The sequence below is a fragment of the Olea europaea genome, chromosome 16, assembly GCF_002742605.1.
Source record: "Olea europaea var. sylvestris chromosome 16, O_europaea_v1, whole genome shotgun sequence".
Lineage (NCBI taxonomy): Eukaryota > Viridiplantae > Streptophyta > Magnoliopsida > Lamiales > Oleaceae > Olea > Olea europaea.
Window position 1 is genome coordinate 9,890,330 of NC_036252.1, and position 26,489 is coordinate 9,916,818.

Genomic DNA, 26,489 nt, shown 5'->3' on the forward strand with positions numbered 1-26,489 from the left:
ATTATACACATTTATTTCAACTGCAATAATAAAAACAAAGAACACGATACCGAGTGGACCACGTCTGAAGGTCCGTAAATATCAAGAAACGTGAATTCATCACTTTAGGACTATCACTATTTGTCCTAAAGTTTCTGGAAACTGCAGCAACTAAAAAATCACGATCGAGTCCCGAATGCCGGAAGAACAACACTGTCTAGATTCTACTGTGTACCCTGAAACAAAAAACTTCCAACACGAAAAATGTCAGAAATAATATGAGGAACAAAATGCCTGAAGAGACCGTCTCCAAATTCAGTCTCACGCGCCCTCACGCGGCCTCCCCTCTCTGCTCGTGGGCCTCACGCGCCGCCCTGCAGGGTTCTCCTCCTCCTGCACGTCACGCCAGTGGTCTCCGTTTCCCCAAACTCCTTCTGGATTGATCAGAAAACATGAAAAACGGAGACTGATTTAAACAATTTTTGGACAGCTTCTTCGATCTGATTTCTGCTGCGTTTCTGCCTATTTTCTGGACAATTTCTGGTAGATTTCACGAGCCAAAACCTTCACCTTGAAGCTCTGATACCAATTGTTGCAGAAGCTCTCTCAAAAGATCTTCAAATGGTGGTTTTTCAGACTCAGTCCAACGTACCTTTCTTTACCAACAACCAATCCAAACGGCTCCAAATCACAACCAATTGATTCACTTTGGTTGCTATTCAATCTTATCCACGTAGGATAAGAAACGATGATGATTTATCGCCACAAAGGCTAAGAGAAGACACCACAAAGGTATGCTATGAAAGAACCACCAATTGCACACGTTATACAAGCGTTCTGGACACTTTTGAACACCTTTTTCTCACACAAAAGGGGGGCAGCCGGAATTCACTAGTTTCTTCTCTCAAAATCACACAATCATCATATCAAAGAGGCTAGGGTTATATTCATATATTCTAGGGTTAGGCTTTAAGTTGGGCCATTAAAGGGGTAAACGGGCCAAGATTCAAGCCATCCATAAGGAATACAATTGGGTCGGGTGTAGCTCATGGACTTGATTGTTGGACTTATTTAATTCATCGGCCTATGCCTATGAAATAATATTAACCCACGTTAACATCATAGTCCGGAATTTATTGGGTATCAAAAACCCAACAAACATGACAATGCAATTAGGTGGGATATACAGCAATAAGTTGTTTCTCTGCTTGCTTCAAATATCTCAATTAACCATTCGAGACTGTTTAGAGAATTCTACAAGCTACTAAAATTGTTGTCTAGATGATCTTTTATCCATGGATACAGTTTATGATTGATTAAAAATTTAGTATTCTGCTTATTAAGCTGTATCAGTTTTCACTTTTCTGAGAAATGTAAAACGGGTTTACAACTCTCAATGCGATAAAGAGCAACCTTACACATTAAGGTCATGTTTAGTGCACCAGATTAGATTGGATAAAAGTTTAGTATACATTTTAACGAATATTACTAGGTATTATGGTGAATAATAATCGTTGATTTTTCTTTAATACGAATGTCATCTACTATCTCTTTCCACCTCCGTATTATGTTATACGATTGACTATCTTCTATATGAAAAATTAAAGAATACTATCCATTATGAATTCGTACAGCCTAATTTGTGCACTAAACGTAGCTTCTGGGAAGTACCGACACTTTGGCATCGATGTATAGATGTCCGACACATATCGGACATTGATAGGCCTCTGACACATCAATGAGTGTCAAAGGTCCTTGCGTCGTGTCCCTTATGAAAGAAAAACTGAAGAAGGAGCCTATAAACTGAAGTTTTGTGGAAGAACTATCCAGGTGAGGAAGAAGAATTCAGGTGTTGATTTCAGTCAGGAGCTGTGATTTTTTTCGACAGCTGAGGAAAAGCTGAAAACGGTATGGAAAAATTGAAAACAATATCGTGTCGGATACCCGTATCCATGTCGGTTCTTTTAGCATATCTTAAAGGTATTTTGGCTCTAGATTTGACATTCCTAGTTCTGCTGATATATTCTTTGTAGTTAGTAATAGACATTACCATTGATTTGGAAAATTGTGTATGTCTTTGAGTTTAAGTTGAAACACAACCATCACTCAATTTCCCTTGTATACAACCCACTAGACTCCTACTTGGTTATCGTCAAGTTACAGTTCTATGACTTTATTAAGTTTGAGGTTTAACTACAAGTGTACATATTCGTTTTCAGATAATTAATGAGATGCATTCTTAAATGGATAGGGCAGTTAATGAGAGTTTGCGATGGAGAGCAATGCAGAAGGCACTTTTGAATCAATAGCCCTTATTGGAGCTTGTAGCATTCAAATTTAGCTCATCGGATGACTTTTCGAGTGAAATTTTGGAATGCCCAGATTCTAAAATTTTTTACACTTGCTATTTTTTGGCATTTTGTGCATCCAAAACTTTTTAACACTATAAAGTCTTTGCTGGTTAGATATATCAATTATTATTATTATTATTATTATTATTATTATTATTATTATTGATGCAGAACATATTGTTGAATGGATGGAAGAAGAATTGGATAAAAATGGGGAAAATGTAATAGTAGAGAGAAAATATCGGAAGTCTGGATTGGACCCATGAGACCATTCTAAAAAGATGATGACGAGACAAGTAATACTCATTGCTACACCGTGATGTACGATGAATTTCAGCCATTCAAGTTCGTTTAGGACTCGAAAACTAATGTTTAAAGTTTTAGCTCTATTTTCGTCATTTAGTTTATTTTGGATTCTTTTCAATTTTAACTTGTTTAAACTTTGCTTTCAATTAGTTTTAGTTACTTTAAACTACATTTCTATGTAAACCCTTATAAATAAAGGATTATTTTGTTGTTACGTTTTTCTTTTATTAATATAAACTCGTGAGTTTATTTTCTTCATAATTTGGTGGATTCCAAATTTCATGTTTATAAGGTTTTAAGTGGTATTAGAACCGATTTTCCCATCTCTATATCTTTGATTCATAAACATGGGTGTCGTACCAATTACTAGAACAGATTTGGATGCAACAAATCGACGGATTGACGATCTTACAACTCAGTGCGAAGAGATTCGTCAATTGTTTCTACTGGGTGTTGGAAACAATGGATAGAATGAACAACGGTCAATCAACAATGAACGAATGGCTATGCCTATAGTTTGAGAGAAAATAATAAAATGGTCCGCATGATGGATATTTGTTCAAAGGCAACCAACTTTTATATTTCTGTTGTACCTCTATGTGAAAAATTGATTCGAGATCTGCATGGTGGAGTTCTAAGTGGACATTTGGGACGTGAAAAAATAATAGCCAGTTTGGAGGCTTGGTATTATTGGCCATTGTTGAAGCGGGATGCTAGAGTTATAGTTAGAAAATGTTACACTTGTCAGGTTTCAAAGGGTCAAGTGCAAAATACTGAGTTGTACATGCCATTTTCTGTCGCTCAGGGCATATGGTAAGATCTAGCTAGGGACTTTATTTTGGGATTACCTCATACCCAACGAGACATAGATTCTATTTTTTGTGGTGGTTGATAGATTCTCCGAAATAGCGTACTTTATAGCTTGTCGAAAGACTTTAGATGCCTCAAGTATTGCCAAACTATTTTTCGGGGAGATTTTTAGATTACACAGAGTTCCCAAGTTTATCACATCAGATCGGGATACAAAGATTTTGGGGCACTTTTGGATTACCTTATGGAAGTTGTTTGGAACCAATTTGAATTGAAGCAGCACAGCCTATCCCCAAACTGATGGACAGATAGAGGTTGATAACCGTATCCTTGAAAATACGGTTTGAATTGTTTATGGAGATAAGCCTAAATAGTGGAATCTTGCATTACCTCAGGTGAAGTTTGCATACAGCAGCGCGGTTCTATTGCTACAGGCAAGTCTTCGTTTGTTATTATGTATACAGAGATTCCTTACCATATGATAGATATAGTGAAGTTGTCTAAATGCGATAATAAGAGTGTTGCTACTGAACATCTGGCAGAAGGGTTGTTAGCAATCCGTAATGAAGTAAAATGGAAGTTGGAAAAAGCTAATGTAAAGTATAAGACAGCAGCAGATTCACATCGACGGGGATAAATAATTTCAGGAAGGAAACTTAATGATGGTGTTTTTGAGAAATGAGAGATTTCACGTTGGTACCTACAACAAGCTGAAACCAAGAAAGTATGGGTCTTTCAAAGTGCTTAAGCGGATTAACAACAATGCCTACATTATTGATATACTAGCTTCTTTGAGCATTTCTCGAACGTTTTATGTAGTAGATTTGTGTGAGTTCCATAAAGGTGATAAGTATTTATATCCAGATTACAACTTGGGGTCGAGTTCTTCAAAGTGGAAGGGACTTATGTGGAGCATATTGTTAAATGGATGGAAGAAGAATTAGATAAAAATGGGAAAAAGGTAATAGTAGAGAGAAAACATTCAAAGTTCGGATTGAGCCCAAAAACCATTCTAAAAAGAGAATGACGAGAGGAGCAACACACTTGGCTATGCCATGATGTACGATGAATTTCGGCCATTCGAGTTTGTTTATGAATCAAAAACTAATATTTAAAGTTTTAGCATTATTTTTGTCATTTAGTTTATTTTGGATTCTTTTCAATTTTAATTTGTTTAAACTTTGTTTCATTAATTTAAGTTACTTTAAACTAGATTTCCTTGCAAACCCTTATAAATAATGGATTATTTCGCTGTTTGGATTGTTTTTTATAATTTGGTGGATTCCAAATTTCGTATTCTTAAAATTTTCGTTTGAATTCCTTGTTATTATTATTTTTGGAATGATTTATAGTCATTTACCTCAAATTTTGTGAAGGAATGTCCTCATTATGTGTTCCCATGGAAAACTATGCATCTAGAGTTAATTTCGCAAATGTTCAATAAAGTTTTGAGCAAAATTTCAAGTTCGTTCTCGAAGTTTTTTTTTAAGTCACCAAAGTTAATTAGTGTTACCCCTTCTGTCCAAGTGTATTTAAAGCATATTTCAGCAGTCTTATAAGTCAATCTTTGGAAATCTTTACGTCAATCCCTTGAACTTGGCTTCAATTACAAAACAAGGCTTGATTAATGTACTTAGCCGAATTCTATGAGAGAGTGACCAAGCTCAAATTGACGTAAGAACTTAATTGAAAATGTAGTATAAGTATTTGAGTGAAAATCTATGTTAGAGGACAATATTCTTGTACCCAAAACGTGTATAAAGCTTGAGTTTGTGTTAGCTTCAGTGTGGCGACTTTAAATGCTTTTGTAAGTTGGCAAATTAATAAAATTGATAAGTTATATAATTTATTATTCAAGAGTAGCTAATATTTGTGAACTTCTGACGAATGCTATTGTCAATTGAAATAGAACGAAACTAATATGGTTGTAATTTTTATGTTTTATGTTCTATTACATCTAGTAATGAAACGAAAGAACAAAAAATTATTTATGTAGTCGATCGCAAATTTACTAAAAATAAAATGTTTATTGTTGTTTATCCAACAAAGCAATCTCTCTCTCTCTCTCTCTCTCTCTCTCTCTCTATATATATATATATATATATATATATATCTCCAAGTGGTAAAAGGGGAGGGTGGAGAAATCCAACTTTGCTTGAGGCTGTTGCGTCAAGGGTTCGAATCCTGAAATATGGATTTAGCTCTTGGGTAAGTACAAGTGTACAAGCAGCCTTCCACCCTGTACCCTTGGAGGCATAACCTGCGATTTACCTCCCTCACGATGCTCCAGGGCAAGGGTGGTGGGGGACCCTTAAGGTTAGGGTTTAACCTTTTATATATATATGATCTTCTAAACACAAGTGTTTAACTTATGTTAAGTACCGGTGACATGACACACCATTTAATATAGACATTTTTTTCAAATTTAATATGTATTTAAAAAATAAAAAATTATAATATAAATAAATAGAAAATTGAGAAACGGAATGAGAAATGTTGACATTTTAATCCTACCCGTCCTGCCATGTTCTGTTTGCATCATATCAAACAACAAAAAGTACTGCAAATTTGAACAAAAAATGAAAATCTTTAAAAAAATAAAAAATTAAACTAAATGCTTGTTTGGATTTCATTATAAGTTACTAAAAGTATAGTCATGACAATTTCAAAGACCTCCGCTCTATTTTCCCCCCAAAAAAAAAATGAAAAATAAAATAAAATAAAATAAAATTAGAACCTCCATTCGTAGTATAAATTTTTTATTTTGCCTCCTTATACTACTTAGTTTATTATATTTGTTGTCTTAATTAACTTTTTTATTTAGACACACAAACAATTTTGATGTTAAAAAGTTTATTTCTTAATATTTTTCTACAACTTGAAATAAATCCTAGCTATAAATTTTGATGTCAATTATTTTGCATATTCAATGTTTTTTATAGTATACTTTAATTTTAAAATACTGATATAGTATGAAGGTCAAGAGTATAACATCAAATTTGACAGAAATCAATAAACTATAGTTAGCAATTATTATTCGTTAGGTGATAACTCAACTCATCAGCGATCTAGTACGTTTGTGGGTTTTGTCTGAGCAAGATTTTGACACCATCCGAGAAATAATTTGTTTAAGGAAGAATTGTAGCCTTGGTTCCAAACTTTTCATTTAGTAACAGACTTGACTTAAACATTTCATTTGTATCATCCATGTACTCGAACTTAGAAAAATTCACACACAAAATTCAAATGAATGGAAACTATCCATTAACCATTAGTTGGCCAGAATAATTGATTTTGACCAAATATTAAAAGACAAAATGGTAACTAGGCAATTTTAACATAAAATAATTTTAAAATTCAATAAAAATGGAAAAGAAATAAAATGGAAACCACTATTCACCTCCTTCACTAACCCATTCCCACCCCCTACTAAACTAAGCCACAATAAACCCGTCATTGCCACTACCAACACCACCTGCCACATCTTCACCACCAAGCTGCAATTAACTCTACAAGAAATCCCTCTCCTCGAGTGAAATTGCACATTCGAATCAACCATTCTCTGTATGGCCAGTAAATTATCTCATTGCCACTTTGCAAATTGGTCGAATAAATCATTGTTTATATAACTAAAAATTAGAGTATTCAACTCAGCATCACATTGCGTATCATTTGATTTCCCTCGAGCCAAACTCTCCGTTGGATTCAATCTCAAATCGCATTCAAATGCTTGGTAAATGGAGCAAAATCTCAGTACAAAAGTAGTTAAATCAATTTGAACAAAATTTAGAGCAGATCTGAAGCAGACTTTTGGCACTGTACCAGTTGTCGATTTTGATTTTTTACCCAGATATTTCTTCATTTACCAAGGTAAGTAATGAATTGTGCGCTTAGTTGCCGATGGCAATGGCATGAAGATACAAATGGATGACTGGGCTGTGTTGATTGGAAGAGATGGCGGTGGTGTCGAAGTTGGGTGGCTCTCTGGATCGATCTTTGGAGGTGGGGCGGGAAGTAGGAATGGCAGGGGGAATAAAAAAATGTTCTTCATTTTTATTTTATTATTTTATATTTTTATCTAATTATTATAATATTTTTTTATGTGGAATAATATGAATGTACCAATTTAACCCTTCTACATTGATAAAAAAGAGGTCAGGTTTTTTTAATGATCGGGTTTCCATGCATTTAGACTCCAAGTGCGAATTTTTGAGAGGTTTAAGTGCGTGAATGGCACAAATGAAATGTTTGGATTAAATCTGCTATTAAATGAAAGCTTTGATATTGTGGTTGCTATTATCTCTTTATTCAATTATAGTTTATTAGTTCATATTACCCCCACTTTCTTGCTCTTTGCTCTTTTCAGGCTTTCACCATCGTATGCATGATTCTGATGAGATCGAACTTGCAACATTAGATCCTAAAATCGAAAGAAATTTCAAAGAACATAGAAGAAAACCAAGAGAAGTAAGAGTAATGGCTAAGAATCATAATTAAAACTAGAATCAAATTCAGGATCAACATTAACTGTTATAGCCAGTTCAGCAAAGAATTATCACTGATAAAGCCCCTATTTTGGTTGGTGATTATGTAAATCTGGTGTCCGCACCCATGAAACCTGCTACCATCTATCCTCTTTTGGACAAGCCAACTTCCACATTTGATCGAATATCATCAATTTCTTTCAGAATCACCAAGACGTGTTCTTTGGTAAAGCTATAGAAAATCTACATGAGCATATAAAAAAATTTCTAATGTTTGAAGTTGTTACTCGTGAAGGGATGTCAGCAGATTTTTTCGAATGCGCATATTCCCTCACACCTTGAACGGCGAGGGCAAGAAAATGGCTCTACTCTTTACCTATTGAGAGTATCATTTTGTAGAATGATATGGTACTGAAATTTGCTATAAAGTTATTTTCGCCATCCCGAGTCAATCAATTTGGAATGAAGCCTACACTTTTAGGTAGAAGGACAATGGAAAGCTATCTAAATGCATGGGGGAGGTTCAAGGACTTGTTTAGAAAGTGTCCAAATCTAGCAATTTCAAAACAAGGTTAAATATACTTCTTCTATTATGTGTTACATCAAAATAGAAATATGATAGATAATTCAACAAGTCGATTGATAATGAAGACATACAATGATTAGGCTCATGAGCTATATGAGATAGAGCAAAAATCAGTCTGTGGCCAATCAACAAGGATACACCGAAGAAAGTAGCTAGTGTTTATAATATTGATGTAATGATAGTATTAGCAGCACAAATGGGAGTATTAACAAAGAAATTGGACAATTTATCTCGATCTGTGAATATGATACACCAGTTTGCACAAGTTGTGGGGTATATCATACCATTGCTAGTAGACATTTAGCTTTCACTCATAGGTTTTAGTCTATAAAGGTTAGCCATGCACAGAATTCATAGAGACTGCAAAATAGTCCATACTCCAGCACATATAATTCACCTTGGAGAGATCCTTCTCATGTGCTAATAATATGGGTCAAGAAAATTAAGATCAAGGCAACTCGTTAAGGTCTCAGCAGCAAAAAAGAGAAGAGGTCATTTTTGGATGATCTCATGTCAAATACATTATAAAAACTGAGACTGCATTCCAAAATCAGCAGATCTCTATTAAAATCGGGAACATTAGATGGGGTTAATAACATCTAATTTGTCCAATAAAACATAGGGTATCCTGCTAAGCAATAAAGAGAAGAATCTAGTAGAATAGTTATTAGCAATGGAAGCTGTAAATTATGTAATTGTTGAGACAATGTCATTCAATCTTATGACCTCTATTCAAGCTTGTGTACAGCATATCCCATTTCCTCAAAGATTGTGAAGGCAACCAAAACAAAAATTTGCTCAAGCTGTTATAACTAGGAGTAGAGTTCAATTGCTAGAGATCAGCACAAAAAAAAGAAAAAGACTGAGAGTAATCAATTGTCCACCACAGGCAAGGAGTAGGTGTAGTAGTATGAAGAATCAACATAGATGAATTAGCAAAATCTTTCGGACAGTCCATAAGTTAAAGCAATTGATCCTACCAGAACACTTAGATGTCCAGCTCCTTTCCTTAAGGGTTGCAGAACAATAAACTGGATCGGCAGTGTGCAAAATTCTTGGATGCCCTTAAAAAGCTACAAACCAATATTCCTTTCATTGATGCAATTCTACAAATTTCAAACTCCAAGTTTTTGAAAGAGATATTGACTAAGATGAGGAAGTTACCCGAACATGAAACGGTTGTATTATCTGAAGAATGCAGTGCAATATTTGAGCATTACCTCCCACCTTAACTAAAAGATCTGGGCATTTTCATTCTTCCTTGCTCTATAGGAGATTCACGTCACATTTACAGAAAACTAGGATCAGGAGAGTCAAATGAGACATCAATCACACTACAACTAGTTGATAGTTTTATAAAGTATCCTCAGAATGTAGTTGAAAATATGCTCATCAAATTTGGAGATTTCATCTTCCTAGCTGATTTCATAGTTCTTGACATTTAAGTTAATCAAGATATGCCAGTGATCTTAGGAAGACCAGTCCTAACAACTGGTCGGGCTTTGTTGAACTTTGAAACCTGTTAGATGATTTTAAAGGCGCCACGAACACTCCAATAAAGCAAGCAGCCTACCTCGAGGAGTGTAAGAAGATCAAAATCGGAGCAAAAGATGATTATGCAAGTTATTGCTACAAAGAGCGTTATTAATCTGGTTGGAACAATAAATGATCAGTATAGAAACTTTCAGTGTTGGAGTATCAAGGATGATGCTGAAGTTGTCTGCAAGTGTAGTCGTTGGAAAGCTGAAAATTCTCTTTTCAAGCTACCTTGAGTAGCCAAAACAATAAAGTCAAGATAATGACTATAAATAAGCACTTATTGGGAGGCAATCCAGTCTTCTACCATTTTATTTATTACGCTTTCTAGATAAAAGATAGGGAATTTATTTTTATTCAAGTTTTATCATCTATACAAAAAAAAAAAAGTAGACAGTGACTTTGTAACCACAATTTGTGATCGTAACCTATCACAGTCCCATGATCTATTTTCCTCTTCGTCCTTTAGTTCTTCTTAGATTATGAGATGTTGAGCAAAGTATTTACTGTTCTCTGGTCATTAATATTTGAATTGTATTCATTTTGCAGGAAAATCATATTGAAAAATACTCATGCTAGGGGTCCTTCTTCTGTTAGTAGGTTTGTGCTTGGAAAGCCTGTTCCGGTTCCGTGCTTAGGGAAAGAATTTCATGTCCAAGTTACTAATGTTTTCATAGAACTTTTGACAAAGGAAGAAATGGAGAAATTGCTTAGGAATTATTAGAAAAATGGCTCATGAAAAAATTCTTTTATTGTTTCGGTTGTAAGACGCTAGAGGAAAAGTAGTAATTTCCAGGTAGAACCAAGTTTCGAATATTAAGAATATCACCTTCTGCCTTGTCTAACGCCTCTTTCCTATGAAGTCTTGGATAATGAATTCTCATCTCGTCTGAAACAATACTAGCCAAAGAGACAAGGAGATCAAGTGCAAAATTCCATCACTTTCAACCTATTCAAATATATGAACTTCAACACTTATTCATGATGCAAAAAAACAAAGAAAGACTACTACTACATACATCTCTAAACCAATTTTAGTATAGTTTGAAGATAGTTGAACTAGTGTCTTATGTTAATTGTCTAAGGCCAATAAGATTAAAAATTAGGTGGAAAACTTAAATTAGGGGTCGGTTTTTGAGAATGAGTATTTAATTTGGGCATTACACTAATCATGGTTTTAAAAAAAAAAAAGAAAAAAAAGCTATCTCATTATGAATGTAAAAAAAGCTATCTCATTATAAACGTCTCTTCGTAGCCTTTATGACTCTTGCAAGAGTATTTGAAACTTAATGCTCTATAATCATTTGTATATACACTTTGATTAAGCTCTAATCACTTGTTTAAAAGAGCTAGACGTTTAATAAGAGATAATTAGCCTAGTTGAGTTTATAAGGTTGAAGCAGTCGAAATATAGGAGAATCCTTTGTTGTTGAAGTGTTCAACTGCTACTAGTGACGTCTATCCATGCTAGGAGAGTGGGGACTAGGATCATCTAAAATTCAGCATACGATTCACACTTCGAAAATTTTGTAAAAATAAAAAGTTTCGGGTGTATATCTTATGAGTGAAGAAATGAGAAATTTGACCAATAAGGGTCAGGAATTGAACCAAGCATGAGTTTGTGATGTTTTACGTAAGTCGTCACATACACACGTTAGAGTTTTATATTGAATAGGTAGAGATTGATTCTTTTATGTGACTTTAAAACTATTCATTGTTTTGATGTAGACGAATTCTATGTCTATGTTTTGAATTAGGCTATAGTTTGTTTGAGGACAAACAAATATTCAAGATTGAGGATTTGATAAGTTTATTTTAGTATTTATTGGTTATTTTGATGAATTATGGTTTAATTCTAAGTGTATTGTGTTTGTAAGGTACAAATTGATATAAATGGCGTAATTGGAGAAAAACGGTGAAAAGGCTAAATGTAAGAGATCTAGAGTTCATGAACTAAAGTGCAAATATTGAAAAGTTGTGCCGAAACTCAAGATTGATTCAAGAGTGCTAGGGGTCAATTGGATGAGACAAGAAGTCAAAGGGGTGAAATATAATCAAAGTATTATTACTTATTAATTTTCAACCCAAAAAGTTATTCTCCAAATATCCAGCCTCAAATTGAGACCCACGTTTGGCATATTAAGCATTTGATTGAATACAGACTTAAAATAGTACCTAAGGCATATCAGAGGTTATTTTTAAAAGGGCTTTATTTAGACCATAGCTTTTAGAAAACTAATAGCTAAGCCACCAATCACACAATGACTACTACCGTGGCTGATTGATTCGGCAAGTATTGGGATGCTATCTTTAACATCTTATATAATCTAATGAAGGTCCAGAATGTATGAAACCATTATTTTATCATTGAAGAGAGGCTAGCAAGTGGCAAAAATGAATTTCACTACAAGATTGAAGATTCAAGGCTCGAATAGAAGATTTTTATGCAAGAAATCAAGTGTTTGAGTTATTCATCAATTTCTTTACTTCATGTGATGTCTTTCCATATCTTTTTATGTAATTTGAATATAACAATGCTAGGCTAAACTTTTTTTGTATTGGATGAATGATGAAACCCATTGATTGCCTTTTCATTTCAAAGATTAAGTATTTTAGTGAATTCTTGGGTTCTTGATCACTTATGCATGCTTATTTCATTGTTTGAATGCTTGATTATAATTTAGACAATTAGTTGCTTATTATATTGTTAGTACACTCATAATAGGTTAGAACATTGCATATGAATTCAGACTACAAATAGGGTCAGGTAGTGTTAAGAATATGTTTAATATATCATAAAAAAAATATTAGATATAAATGGATTATCAATTGTCATGAGCACTTGAATAACACTTAATTAAGTCGAGAATTGAAAATAGAAATCAATTGGTGAATTTTGAAATACAATACATTTATCTCATTATTTGATAAAATCGATCTTTTGTAGTATCCATAGCTTAATTTAGGATAATCCAAACATCTCATCTCTTTTATGCTACCAAGATCGAATTTGATAAAAGATGGTAAGCTGTAGCTAGCAATTATTCCTCGTGGTACAATAACTCAACTTATCAATTCTATTACTTGTCAATGATCCCCGTACGCTTGTGGATTATGTCTGAACATGGACTATTGTCACTCTTTTCTAATTAGATTTTGGACCACCTCTATGTGGCAGTCAATTAGCAAGTCAAAAAGGCCCATACTCACATCATCCTCATACCCGGTTGACATGATGTCATATGAGGCAATTGATGTGATATACCATCCTAGTTGAGGTACCATATAGACGGCGACCTCGATGACCTAGGCGAGATGCAACATGTTGTAGGAAAGAGCCTCTTCATTCAACCAAATGAACTTTTCACTTCACATCTTCCTTCAAGAGAACTTCTGTACTAGATCTACTTATGATTGATTGATGTAATATCTCTATAACAGGTGCCTAAAGGTTAAATCATTAGTCTATAATCTATAGGTTTGACCTAGGCAGTAGGATGGCGATTTTTCAAAAACATTAAATGCTACCTGATCCTATGATGTATGGATTGATACATAGGAGAAGACACATCAACCATCAGGATGAGGCCACATGTCGTCCTACCCAACGATCGGTATCACACATCTTCTACTACAAAAGCTCACAAATTGTGTCATTTGATGTAATAAAACCCTAGACTCTCAAAGCTAGTTTGCTCTCAATATATTCACTTCACCTGTGTTTGACCTCTTTACACTTAGCGACTTACAGCTTCAACACATTCCATACCTATTCACTTATATATCTCTACTGACTTAATTGTCAAAGTGTGCGGGACCAACTTCCCTACCATTGAAGAAGGCCATGTACGATGAACGGTTAGTTTAAGTGTGCAGAAACAAATCTTATGTAGAGGTGAAAAGAGCCCAAATCCATTGGCCATGCAATCTCTACAAAAATGGAGGTCAATAAAATTTTTGTACTCTTCAATAATCAAATTTGTTGATGGTCAAATTTTACAAGTCATACTAGATTTGTTGTAGACATCAATTAACTTATTGAAGTCTAATGCTAATCGAACATTATTGTAACATATAAAATTACTTATCAATCTTTAAAAAGATGACACCTTATTTTTTAACATACAATTAACAAAAAGCAAGACGAAATTTCACACATCAAGAGTGTTTTTTTTCCTAATTCGGTAGGACAAGATCGCAATACCTAGTCATTTGGCCTTTTTTTACCAAAGAGAGTACTAATGATGTGATCATGTAGATATTGTTCACCATTCTACCCATAAGCATGCATTCATGATAGTTGTTTGGCCTTGTAAGTTTAAGAAAGAGAAGGCTGCCTTGAGATGACAAACCTTAAAAGTCAAACCTAGGGTCCACGAAAGTTGGTATTATGGTCTACATGGATGATACGTCACTACAAAAAGAGATCAAATCACGTACCCACGTCATAGAATAGAAATTTATGCCTCAATCGTCAAAATTTGTCGAACAAAAGAATGCGTTATTTGTCAAGGCTATCCTAAATGAAGTAATATATGGGACTTTAACACGTGGTCAGAAATATGATTAGAAGTCTCGAACATCCTCAAACTTGGACAGGGTTCATCTCAGTGCAAATTTTGACAAATCAATACTGATATTAGTATTCGCGAATACATTTTACGAGAGCACGAAAATCAATGACCTTTGAAAATACAATTTTAATAATGAATTCCAATAAAATGATGAAAAAAGTCAAGTCATTAATTAGTAAAATGATCTTATCAAACTCTTAAAAAGATGTCATTGCATAATTAAAAACGAAGATTGATGAGTCTATCTCTTTCAAAGACCAAATATTGGATTCAAAAATATTAAAACTCTAAAGGAAAACCTCTTGAAAAATGAGATAAAAAAAATACACAATACTATTTATTTTTTGAGGTTAGCAGTTTGGCGTTCTGTACAAATTCATACCAGACCACGAAAGTAGAACACACTTGAAGAAAAAGAAATGCCAAGGAAAACAAGTGAAAGTGAATCAAACAATGATAAAAATCTGAGAAGAACCAGACATAAAAGTCATACTATCTCAGCATTGGAAAACACTCGAAGAAGAAGAAAATTTATCAAGAGTGGTGACATTTTCAATTAGTAGCTAAGTTACTAACAACATGCAACATTTACAGACAAGAACATCGAGATGAGATCATTCTTAATGTAGCAAGGACATACAGTTCTGCCTCTCCAAGAGGATGGAGACAAGAGCATAGTCGATGGCTCAAGGTAAAGTAAACATATATCACATTATTGTTGGAAATTTACTTAATCATGTACAGCGGAATTTAAACGAAATTTCAGTTCCCACCAAAGATTTGCTTTGTGTTTAAATAAAAACTATGATAGAAATTATATCGTTGTTGAATTTTGAAAATTTCTTTGCTTTTCTTGAATTCCAATAATCACGATCTGCAATTCGTAGCTATCTAATTGTCCAACCTCCAAAGGAAATCCACACAAAAAACAAGATTGAGAAAATTAGGGTTTTTTACTTTTCTTGTGTTAGCAAAAATAATTATTTTTTCTCTTGCCTTCAAACCCTAGCTGCTTATTTATATAAGTCCAAATTGGCTTTGTCCATCTCTTAAACTTAACCCGGTCAAATGTTTAATTAATCCAATTAATTAATTCGGGCTATTAATAAGCAACCCAATTAATTAATTATCCAACACTTGTTAATTAACAAATTGATAAATCTCATTCTTCTAGTTTTCCTTTTATCTGTAACCCATTAGGTTCATAATCACGATACCTAACGACATGAATTATTATTTTGATCTAATCAAAATCGATAAATTAAATACCCCTTCTAATTCATCTCTAGTTCATATCCAACATCCCAGATTGACTTCTAACAATATGTCAAAGTAATACACGTGACGAGAAATGTCATGTGATATGACAAACCAAACTTGTTCATTTATCGTGAAACTATAATTCCTTCATTAATATGATCCAATCAATTAGGAGATATGAAAGTGTGTCAATATTGATTATCGATCATATTTTTCATTCCACTACTAAGTCAATATAAGTCGTAAACTCCTTTTCGACTTATGAATACACCTTGGCCATGGATTTTGTTATCAACTTAACTGAATAAAATGTAGATCATAATATATTACTATCTAAGATTAAAAATCATCTATTGGTCATTCACAATATTCATATGATTCTTGACATACTCGAATGATGTCGTACTAGTGGCCCTTGGTATAGCAATATTCAACATCACCAAAGTGTGACTGTCCTTATATAAGGCACTAGATGACCTCAAGTCAAAAGACGAATTTCACTACCGAATATTAGAGATTAACTACTGACACTCAAATAGTTATCCACGTGGGATCTCTTAGCGAGTCTCCAATGTTTTGTTTTATCACAGAATATCCACGTGTTCATTTAAATATCACCACACTTTAGCTTGTGAGATCATCTGCTTACTTCACAAATAATAAATGTCACACGTAATGGTCTATCCGTAATAACGATATCCGTATCTCGTTATTACTTATGATCACGAATGATTTAAAATTCAATCATATGTAATTTGTATCTCATAATCACAACTCTTTGTAATTAATAAATTACTAAAATTTGAATCTAAGGACTCTATTATTTATTATAATTAAATATTGATTAAATAATATATCCACCATAAAATTGCATTAATTATATATTAAAGTGCTTATATCCGAAATTGATTGGACCTAGGGCATAATTCTTATCATAGCCGGTCCTGGGCCGAGGCAATTGAGGCCTATGCCTTAGGCCCAAAACCAAAGGGGGCCTAATTTTGGTCCCTTTTTTCTTTTTCTTTTTCTTTTTTTCCTTTTTTTAAGGGTTTAGGGAGTTAAAGGAAAATTTGGTTTTTTATTCATTTTCCCTCCTGCATGTGATAGTGCGACCGACGATTCATTTTAATTTCATCAAGACAAGGTCACAAATTTTTTGGGATAGCTCTGATGTCTGGATGTCATTTTAATTTTGTATTGTTCTGCAAATTCGTAATGCTCAAATTTTTGCTTAAATAGTCAAAAATGTTATTGGATTTGCAAAATGGAATATGGGAATTTGTTCAACATATCTTGATCCAAGAATGTGTGTCCTACTTGAACCTGCAACGTTTGGTATCTATTTACTATTTAGCGTCCCTGACTGGCATAAGGCAGCAATAGGGCATTGTCTAATGATGAAATTTTTATTTCAGGCTTATGGGTTGTAATGGTGGAATTTTGATTTTCGTTGAAATTCTACTTCTCAGATTAGCAATGGCTTGCCCTAACTTGTTACTGAATATGTTGGAAATGTTTGAACCCTTGTCGGCTTATTTAATGGTGGTCTGATTGGCTTATATGATCAACAATTGTACAGACGCACTAGTAATTATATTGAAAACTCTAATTGTGAGATAATTGAGATATTTCGTAATTTCTTTTAGGTTAATCATTGGGCATTAGATTGCATAATATATCGTTGAAATAATATACTTGTTGTTTTAATGTTAAGTTTTATGTTAGCAATAGGATGAAAGATATACCGTTAAATTTTTCATTTTACATTGATTTCATCGGGAGGGGCCTAATTTATGGAATTCGTTTCGATCCTCAACGATCATAGGACTGCCCTAATGCTTACAATTACTCCTGCTAGATAGTTGATCTGCCTTTTGATCCATGACGTATTGGAGGACAAGCACCCCCATCATGAGCAAGAATGGAAACTTTCTAAATCCACCAGCATTTTAAGTGGATTGAAAAGCACTGATTCCTCTAGGGATGAAGTCTCATGAAGATGTAGAAAGATAGCTAAGCTAGAGAACCCAATCAATCTATCAAATATAAGGACAAGGCATTTCCATTTACTTCCATAAAAGGAAAAGAAATAAGACAGTTTCGTTGAGAGGAGATGGACCAGACTAATAAATCCTGTTCATCATGTTCAAGAGTATGACACCCATACAAATTTTTGGGGAGCTAGCCTAGCACATAAATGTCGAGGCTTTCATATTACATTCTCTGGAAGAGCAAAAATATAGTAAAATAAACTTGTCCCTGTATTTGCAGTTGGCCGAACCTAAACTACCAATTCTTCCATTGCGAAAACATCAGGCTCAGCCCCAATAGGAATGATCCAAAATATAAGGCAGTGCCTTAGAGAGTCATTGGAGAGTTAATTTAGCTGTTTCACTTAAGAAAATTTTGATGTGAAAAGTTTTACAGATGATATCTTTTTTCGGGTTTTGAGGTTTGATTTGAACATGACTATTTCCTTTGGGATAGATGTTCAAAATCAAGGACTTAAAACATACAATGGATTTGAAGTTTTTTATCCAATAGGAGATGCATGATCAACAAATGTAAGATAAGGGGATACAAAATAGAAGCATGGCCTGATGGTAGACCGAGAAAGGATCCAACGATAAATCAAAGTCCTTAAAGCTTCCTTGACTGCAATATAACTACTAGTGGCCTAGGTATATTCTGTGAAGCCAGAAGTATCACTTAATGAAGGGTTGACTAAGTATTCGGGGTGAAGTGAGAGCTTCGTTCCTAGAAAAATATCTGGGTGCCATCATTCTTATGAGCATGACACTACAGAGTGCATAAATATGAAACTAAGAGGTAATGGTAGCTATATGGGACAATCGAATAAAGGTTCACACCAGTCCCACTCTCAATGAAGAGGTCCCTCATAACCTCAGAACCAACAACCACGTATTCTAAGAGGAGATCAATAAATGCAAGTTCCAAATGACTTGAGAAACTGAGGACCATTACTAGAAATCCAAACTATCTTTGGATGTTCTCATGTGGGTGGACAGTCTATGAACACCCAACATAATTATGCTCAAGAGGCAAAGGATTTTCCAATGACTAGCTATTTAGTACAGAGAGAGAAGCCCAAGAAAAAAATAGTGTCCTAGAGTAAGTCTGCTGCAAGTACATATAGAGATTTTTATCTACAGAGTGACTCATTCAGGAATTAAATCAAATAAGCCCTTTTAACTCAATGGTGGAGTAATGGCATGTTAAGGCATAAGTCATCAGTTTAAATCTGATGAGGGGCTTTGGGTTTTCATAAAAGTGTAGCCATAGTATTCATAAAATAGAGATATTTTTTATTTGGAATAAAAAAGTAACTAATTGGATAATACGTTATCATTGTACTGAGTTAGAGTATAGTAGTTCTATTTAGAAAGTTGAACATGTTTTCAGTGCTTTACGAATGAGAATAAAGAGAGTTTCCATTATTCCTATTGTGATGCTTTGGTGATTAGGGCCAAAATATTGATGAACAGAATGTGGGGTATTGTTGGAAAATGGAAGTTCGATCAATGTTATCTTCGAGTCTATCTTCAATCAAACGAAGGCAGACCATCTACTAACCTCTATTTTGGACATACTTACAGATTTATCGGAGAAGACAATGTTTCAAGGAAAATGAACCACTTTTGTTATCATAGGAAATACCCCCAAGCTCGCTCAAGTGTTTCTGGACTTTCTTCCATTAGACAACAGGTTAGCCTATGATGAGTGCTCCAGAAACCATCATTGAAAAGTTTAGTGTTGTAATTTCCATGCATAACGTAGCCATGGAGTTTCCTATCAAGGATAGAGTGGCAATAGTGAAAAGGGATCAAAGAGGGACCCGAGAGTGTTACCTCAATTCTATTCATAAGACACTTCTTGGTCGAGGCTAAATGTATCATGATGGTGGACACCGAAATGGATGAAGCAGTAATGGATGGGGTGATGGTTTAAGTACCTAAAGTTAATGTATTTTGTTGATGACATTGATCTGCTAGCTATAGAGCCAAAATCACGTGAGTCTCTGATCAAAAAGCTAAGAAGTTTACCAGCAAGCTTAGATGATATAAAAGTACTACAGGTTGGAAACAGCTTATCTAATGAGATGGGAAGGAAACTGGAAAAGTTTCTGAAAGGGAACTTAGGCCCTGTCTGGTAGAGCTGAAAAGTGTAATCAGGACCATTGCTAAGTGAAAATCAAACCGTTGGCTGCAGGAAATGGGTCCTACAAGATGGCAGGAAATTTTGACTGCACCAACCAACCAAGTAAAAAATTTAATGAAAAGACCACATTGTCCCTACATGGTTTAAATTTTACACCCTCACAAGGATGTTTTTGACATTTTCAATAATAGGAAAATATGGCTGCAGCTTTTCTCCCTTTTCTTTGTCAGATTTGTTGCAGATGTGGGGCCCATTTTCCTCGATGCAACGGTCAAAAATTTCCTAAAAATCTAGCAACAATCCCTCCCAGACAAGCTTTTAGATGTTTTTGTGTGAAGACATGAATATATAATCGGAATTGATCCGAAAATGTCTTGCTATACCTTGAAATTTGATCCTAAATTCCATCTCTACAAGTACAAAATGGGACCTCTCAGCTTAGAGAGCTACATAGCTTTAAAAGAATAGGTTGACAAGCGAATATCAATTGACACTTCCATGAAGCACATTATCTGAGCTAACCAAGTCCTCGTCTAGAAGCCTATCAAAAAATAGTGAACATGCAGTGACCTCTCAATTCTAAACAAAGTTTACCCAATGAATAGCTTTCCGGTACCTTAAACAGATTAATAGGTTGATATGATAGTAAGGTATGCCATGCTAGGCTTCATAGATACTTGCTCAGATTATATCAGATCTCTATCTATGAACTAAACGAAGATCAAACATTATTTATCATAGACCTGGGCATATATTGCTACAAAGTAATGTCTTTCATGCTCAAGATTTTTTTTACCACCTATCATCAGTTGGTCAATCAAATGTTTACTAATGAAGTCAAAAAAACCATGGGGGCATATATGATCATATGCTAGTGAAAAGCCTGAAGACGAGTGAGTACATAGCCTAACTTGAATGAAGCTCAATCCCTAAAGTGTAGAAGTACTTTGAAATGTGAAGAGGCCTTTATAGCCCTAAAAAAGCACCTCAATCAAGCTCCAATAACAACTATGCTAATGTGTCTCAATAGGATCCACTAGTGGTCCTAGTATGGTCCGACTGGATGACGCAATATGTGAGGAAATTCATTTAGGATTTCGAGATGAGATATTGAGACATGGAAAAATTAGCTCTTGTATTAAATATAGGCTCTACGCAAAAGTTAAATTTTCAGGCCCCAAATAATTGAGGTATAAACCAAATGCACATTGAGGCAAGTTGTACAAATGTAACACCCTAAACTTTCATAAATCTTGAAGTGTTATCAAAAACTCAATTTTATTTATTTATTATTATTTTTTTTTTATAATAAATTGTGGAATGATAAAAATCAATAAAATAACTGAAATATTTATAAACCTAAATTAAACAAGGAAATTATAACTTTGAAAAAATATAAACATATTCAACTAACTAATTAAATAACATGTCTTTGAATAAATTAAACTAGCTAATAAATTTAAAGGCAAAGAAACTAATGGGTACTTCTCCTTTTCCTTCGATCCACTTGTTAGTCCACATCACCATCATGCCACATATCCAATCGACCCACACTAACCTATAAAGTTATTTGTAAGAGTGAGTATTTAAAAATACCCAATAAGATACATGCAATTTTCATAAACAATTATATATGAATAAAACAAAAACACTTCATACCACATTTCTCTTATACAGTATATCAATGACCAAGCAAGATACCCATTAGTCATGTTGAATTTCTGAAAGATTTCACATTTCATTAGGTCAAAGCCGAAGGTCTACTGGCAATTCATCCATAAATTGCTAAATGTAAAATTATACGAATACAAACACTTACACGGAAGTATTTTACCTCGTTTGTTGAAAGAATGTAAAATAATACGTGTGAAACCCTTTTCTACGCTTCCCTTCTCTTTGCTGTCACCCTTTAATCTTCCTTCTTCTTCTTCTATTTTTTATTTTTATTTTATTTTGTTGTCAAATAATGGGACAAAAGCACATTATTTACACTGAAACTCAACACACAATTTTGGTGCAATTACAATAGTAGAAACGTGTATCACAAGTAATTTGGATAGAGATTGATTTTCGAATAATGAAGTCATGATTACTATCAAACTTATCAAAGCAAAATAGGCCTGAACGTGGAAAAGTGATGTATGATTTAGAAGTGATAAAGTTTGTATTGTATTTAAATAAATGGTTCATAGCCAAAAGTAAAATTATCATTACACTTTGGATATTATTTGTACCCAATCTAATGTACACTTGGTAGCCAAAACTTTAAATATTGGTGATATCTAATTTAAATTAAATACTAATAATAATAACTTCTATAAACTTCAATATCTTAGGCCTGACTTATCAAAACATTTTCTCGAGTCAACAAGGATTTCTAATTAATTATAAGCTTCAAAAAGAGTTCAAATTGATATACGAAATCTCGCTTTATAATATCTAATTATTCGATCCAAATAAATAGAAATTTAAAACCTATTTCATTTTAGTACCTTAATGATCAAAATATAAAATATAGCATATTGAACAAATAAATTTGTATTCTAAAGTTTTCAAGGTATTACAATTTCCCCTCTTAAAAAGAATTTTGTCCTCGAACTTACCTACTTTCGAGTCCTCTGATGGCCCATCCTTAATTAAAGCAAAAAACTCTAGCATTTCCTTTCTTTTCTTGCTCACTATCTTTCTTCAAGGGGTTTCTTTGCAATTTTTAGCAATATGACCTATCTTACTGCATCGATAGTACACATGACTCTCCAATAAACGTTCACCCCTATATGTCTTCTTGCACTTTAGACATGGCGGAACAGTTTGTCCAAATCTTGAGCCAATATTAATCTTCTTATTCTGTCCATCTCCTTTCTCTTCATTGGATCTATACTTTTTCGCTTTCCTGAAGGCTCTACACCTTGCTGAGAAGTTTGGTCAATCTCTGATCTATTTGAGATTGTCTAAGCAGTTACAAAACCCAATTATAGATAATGAATTGGTTGGATGCCATTATTCCACCAATCTTTGGATGCAATCTCAGTTCGAACCTCCTTACTTTCTTTGCCTCAGGTGTGGTGCATACCTAGAGAGTTGTTTGAACTTTCTCTTATAATCCTCAAGCTTCATCCTTCCCTGTTTAAGTTGAAGAAACTCTGTCTCTTTTCAAACCGTCAAGGCTTGTGAGAAATATTTTTCCATCACTTTATCCTTGAATTGTGTCCAAACCAGAGCACGTTGTTGTGCTTCTGTTCTAGTGCACAATGCCGATTTCCACCAGTGGCCTACAACGTCAACCAACATGAATTCTACACATAATACTTTCTCAGCATCTGTGAATGAAAAATGTTTAAAAATTTGCTCCATTCTTCAAACTACCAGCTGGTCTGTCTTGCCATCGAAGGTTAGGAAATTATAGCGATGAAATTGTTTTATAATTGAGCTGGTGTTATTAGTGTTTGCATTATGGAAACCAACACGTACTTGTTGTCTATCCAAGTGTTGTACAACCCTTAACAAATCTTTGACGGTTGTAGCTTGATTTTGTTGTTGTCTTGCCATTTTCTTGACACAAATAAGTATATAATATCTATTTCTAATCTCTATGAGTCCAAAAGATCTTCTTTTATTAGAGTCTTATCACTCGAAATAATGCATGACTCGGGTTTAGAGTCCGTAACCAAATCAATGAAATTTTGTGGCTCTAATTCTTGCTCAAGGTCTTTTGGCTCCGATTCGATTCCCTCCTTTGGGTCATCCTTAGACTCCTCCTCTGGGTCCTCATCATGCTCTTCCTTTGACACTGGTTTTAGTTCAGGCTCGAGCTTAGGCTCTAGCACTGGCTCTTGTTGTCGATGGTTCCATATACAGCTCATAATCTATATCTCTCACGAAGTAAGCCACATCATTCCATTGAGGCCGCATAGTGCTTATAAGATGATATATTGAGAGAACTATCCCCTTATTATATTCTAACGATCTTGCTTGCTCTCACTTAAAACGGAAATCTTCAACATGTTCAACAAAAGTTCGCTTTCATCTTACTCCATAATTTATGTTGTTATCAATGGCCATTTAAGCGTGATGACAATATGTGTTGGGTTATTTCTTGACATCCTAGTGGTTTGCCAAGTCCTAATTATGTGACAAATATAACTTAAATTATGCTTAATCTTTTGGTGACAATATTATTTTATTCCATGCCCGCATAAACGATATTCATGTACAATGTGAAAATTTTGATTAATAAATTATGCAAGGTAAACATACTTATACATTTCATAACACGAACAAGATGAATCATAATCCCGCTAAAAATATAACATTACATTTCATACTTGAGATCAATTTGAGAGTGCTTAAGTAGTGAGCGTTGCGTGCCAAGGGTTTTTCATCTCATTACATGTTTAAGGCTTTAAAAAAGATTTCATGGTCCTAATGCTTATGAAAAATAATTTACATTTATTTTTTATTTTTTTTTCTTTTGAAACATCACTTAAAAGCTAAAGTTAACACAAATATTTATAATATGTGAAATTTAAAACATGAGTATTAAGCTATAAAAATTTATTAAACTGCCATATTGAAAATTAATTTAGAACAAACATTAACCTTCAAAATAACAAATTAAAGGTCCTTTTTAATTTTTTTTATTCATGCACTGTTCACAATTTATTTTTAATTTTTACATTAGTTGAAATAATTTTTTTTTAAATGTCTACAGGAAGGTAAAATCTAGCTCTAATTAATACTGAACTGTAACACTCCAAATTTTCATAAATTTTGAAGTGTTACAAAAAAAAATTAACTTTCTTTGTAACAATTGTGGAACGATAAAAATAAATAAAATAACTGAAATATCCATAAACTTGAACTAAGCATGGAAATTGTATCTTAAAAATTATATATAACATATTCAACTAACTAATTAAATGACATGTCATTGAATAAATTAAATTAGACAATAAATTTAAAGGCATAAAAACTTAATTTTTATTTTTCCTTTTCCTTCGATCCACTAGACAGCCCGCGTCACCATCTTGTCAAAGATCCAATCGACCCGGACTAACATGTATAATTATTGTAAGAGTGAATATTTAAACATTTCCAGTAAAATACGTGCAGTTTGCATAGATTAATTATACGTCAATAAAATAAAACAATTTATACCACATTTCTCTTGTGAAGTATATGGGTGACCAAGCGAAATACCTATTATTAGTCATTTTGAATTCCCAAAGAATTTCACATTTCGTTACAAAGAACTCAATAAAATTCACATTTTGTTAGGTTAAACCTGAAGATCCACTGGCAATTCATGCGTAAATTACTGAATATAAAAATATACGGAAACAAACACTTGCACAAAAATATCTTACCTCGTTTATTGAAAAGAATGTAAAAATAATACACATGAAACCCTTTTCTATGCTTTCTTTATACCGTCACCCTCACACTTTCTTTTTTATTTTTATTTATTATTTTTTTTGTGATCAAATAATGAGGCAAAAGTATATTATTTGTACTGAAAATCAATATCCAATTTTGTTGCAATTAGAATACTAGAACAGTGTATCACAAGTAATTTGGATCGAGATTGGTTTCGAATAATAAAGTCATGATTACTATCAAATTTATCAAAACAAAATAGGCCCTACAAGTGGAAAAGTAATGTACGATTTCAAAGTTATAGAGTTTGTATTATATTTAAATAAATAGTTCTTAACCAAAAGTAAAATTATCATTACATTGTACCTATTGGGATATATATACTAGTTACATAAGAATTTGTTTGTACCCAATCTAAAGCACATATGGCAGCCAAAACTTTAAATGTTGGTAATATCTAATTTAAATTAAATACTAACAATAATAACTTATATAAACTTCAATATCTTAGGCCTTATTTATCTAAATTAATTTTTTCTTGAGTCAAAGACTCCTAATTAATTACAAGCTTCAAAAAGAGTTCAATATTGATACATTAAATCTTGCACTATCAATATCTAATTATTCGGCCCAAACAAAATAGGAATTTAAAACCTATTTCATTTTAGTACCTCTACTATCAAAATATAAAATATAGTATATAAAACAAAAAAAAAAATTATTTTAAAGTTTTCGGGGAATTACAACAAAAGTCTAATAGTTAGGAAAAATTAATGAAGTAGCGATTGATATTAGTCAAATTGACATCCAATTTTGATCAAGGTCTACTGTCAAGGGTCATGCCTTGACAGACTTTATTGCAGAGTTTATCAAGGGACCTGTAATGCCCATGGGATGTTGGAGAATCTTAGTCAATAGAGTAGAGACGATGGAAATTATTAGTTGATGGACTGTTCGAAAAGACTGGATCGGGAGCATGAATGATCTAATAACTCCAAATGGACATCATCTTACTATGCCATAAAATTTAATTTCCAAGCCTGTAATA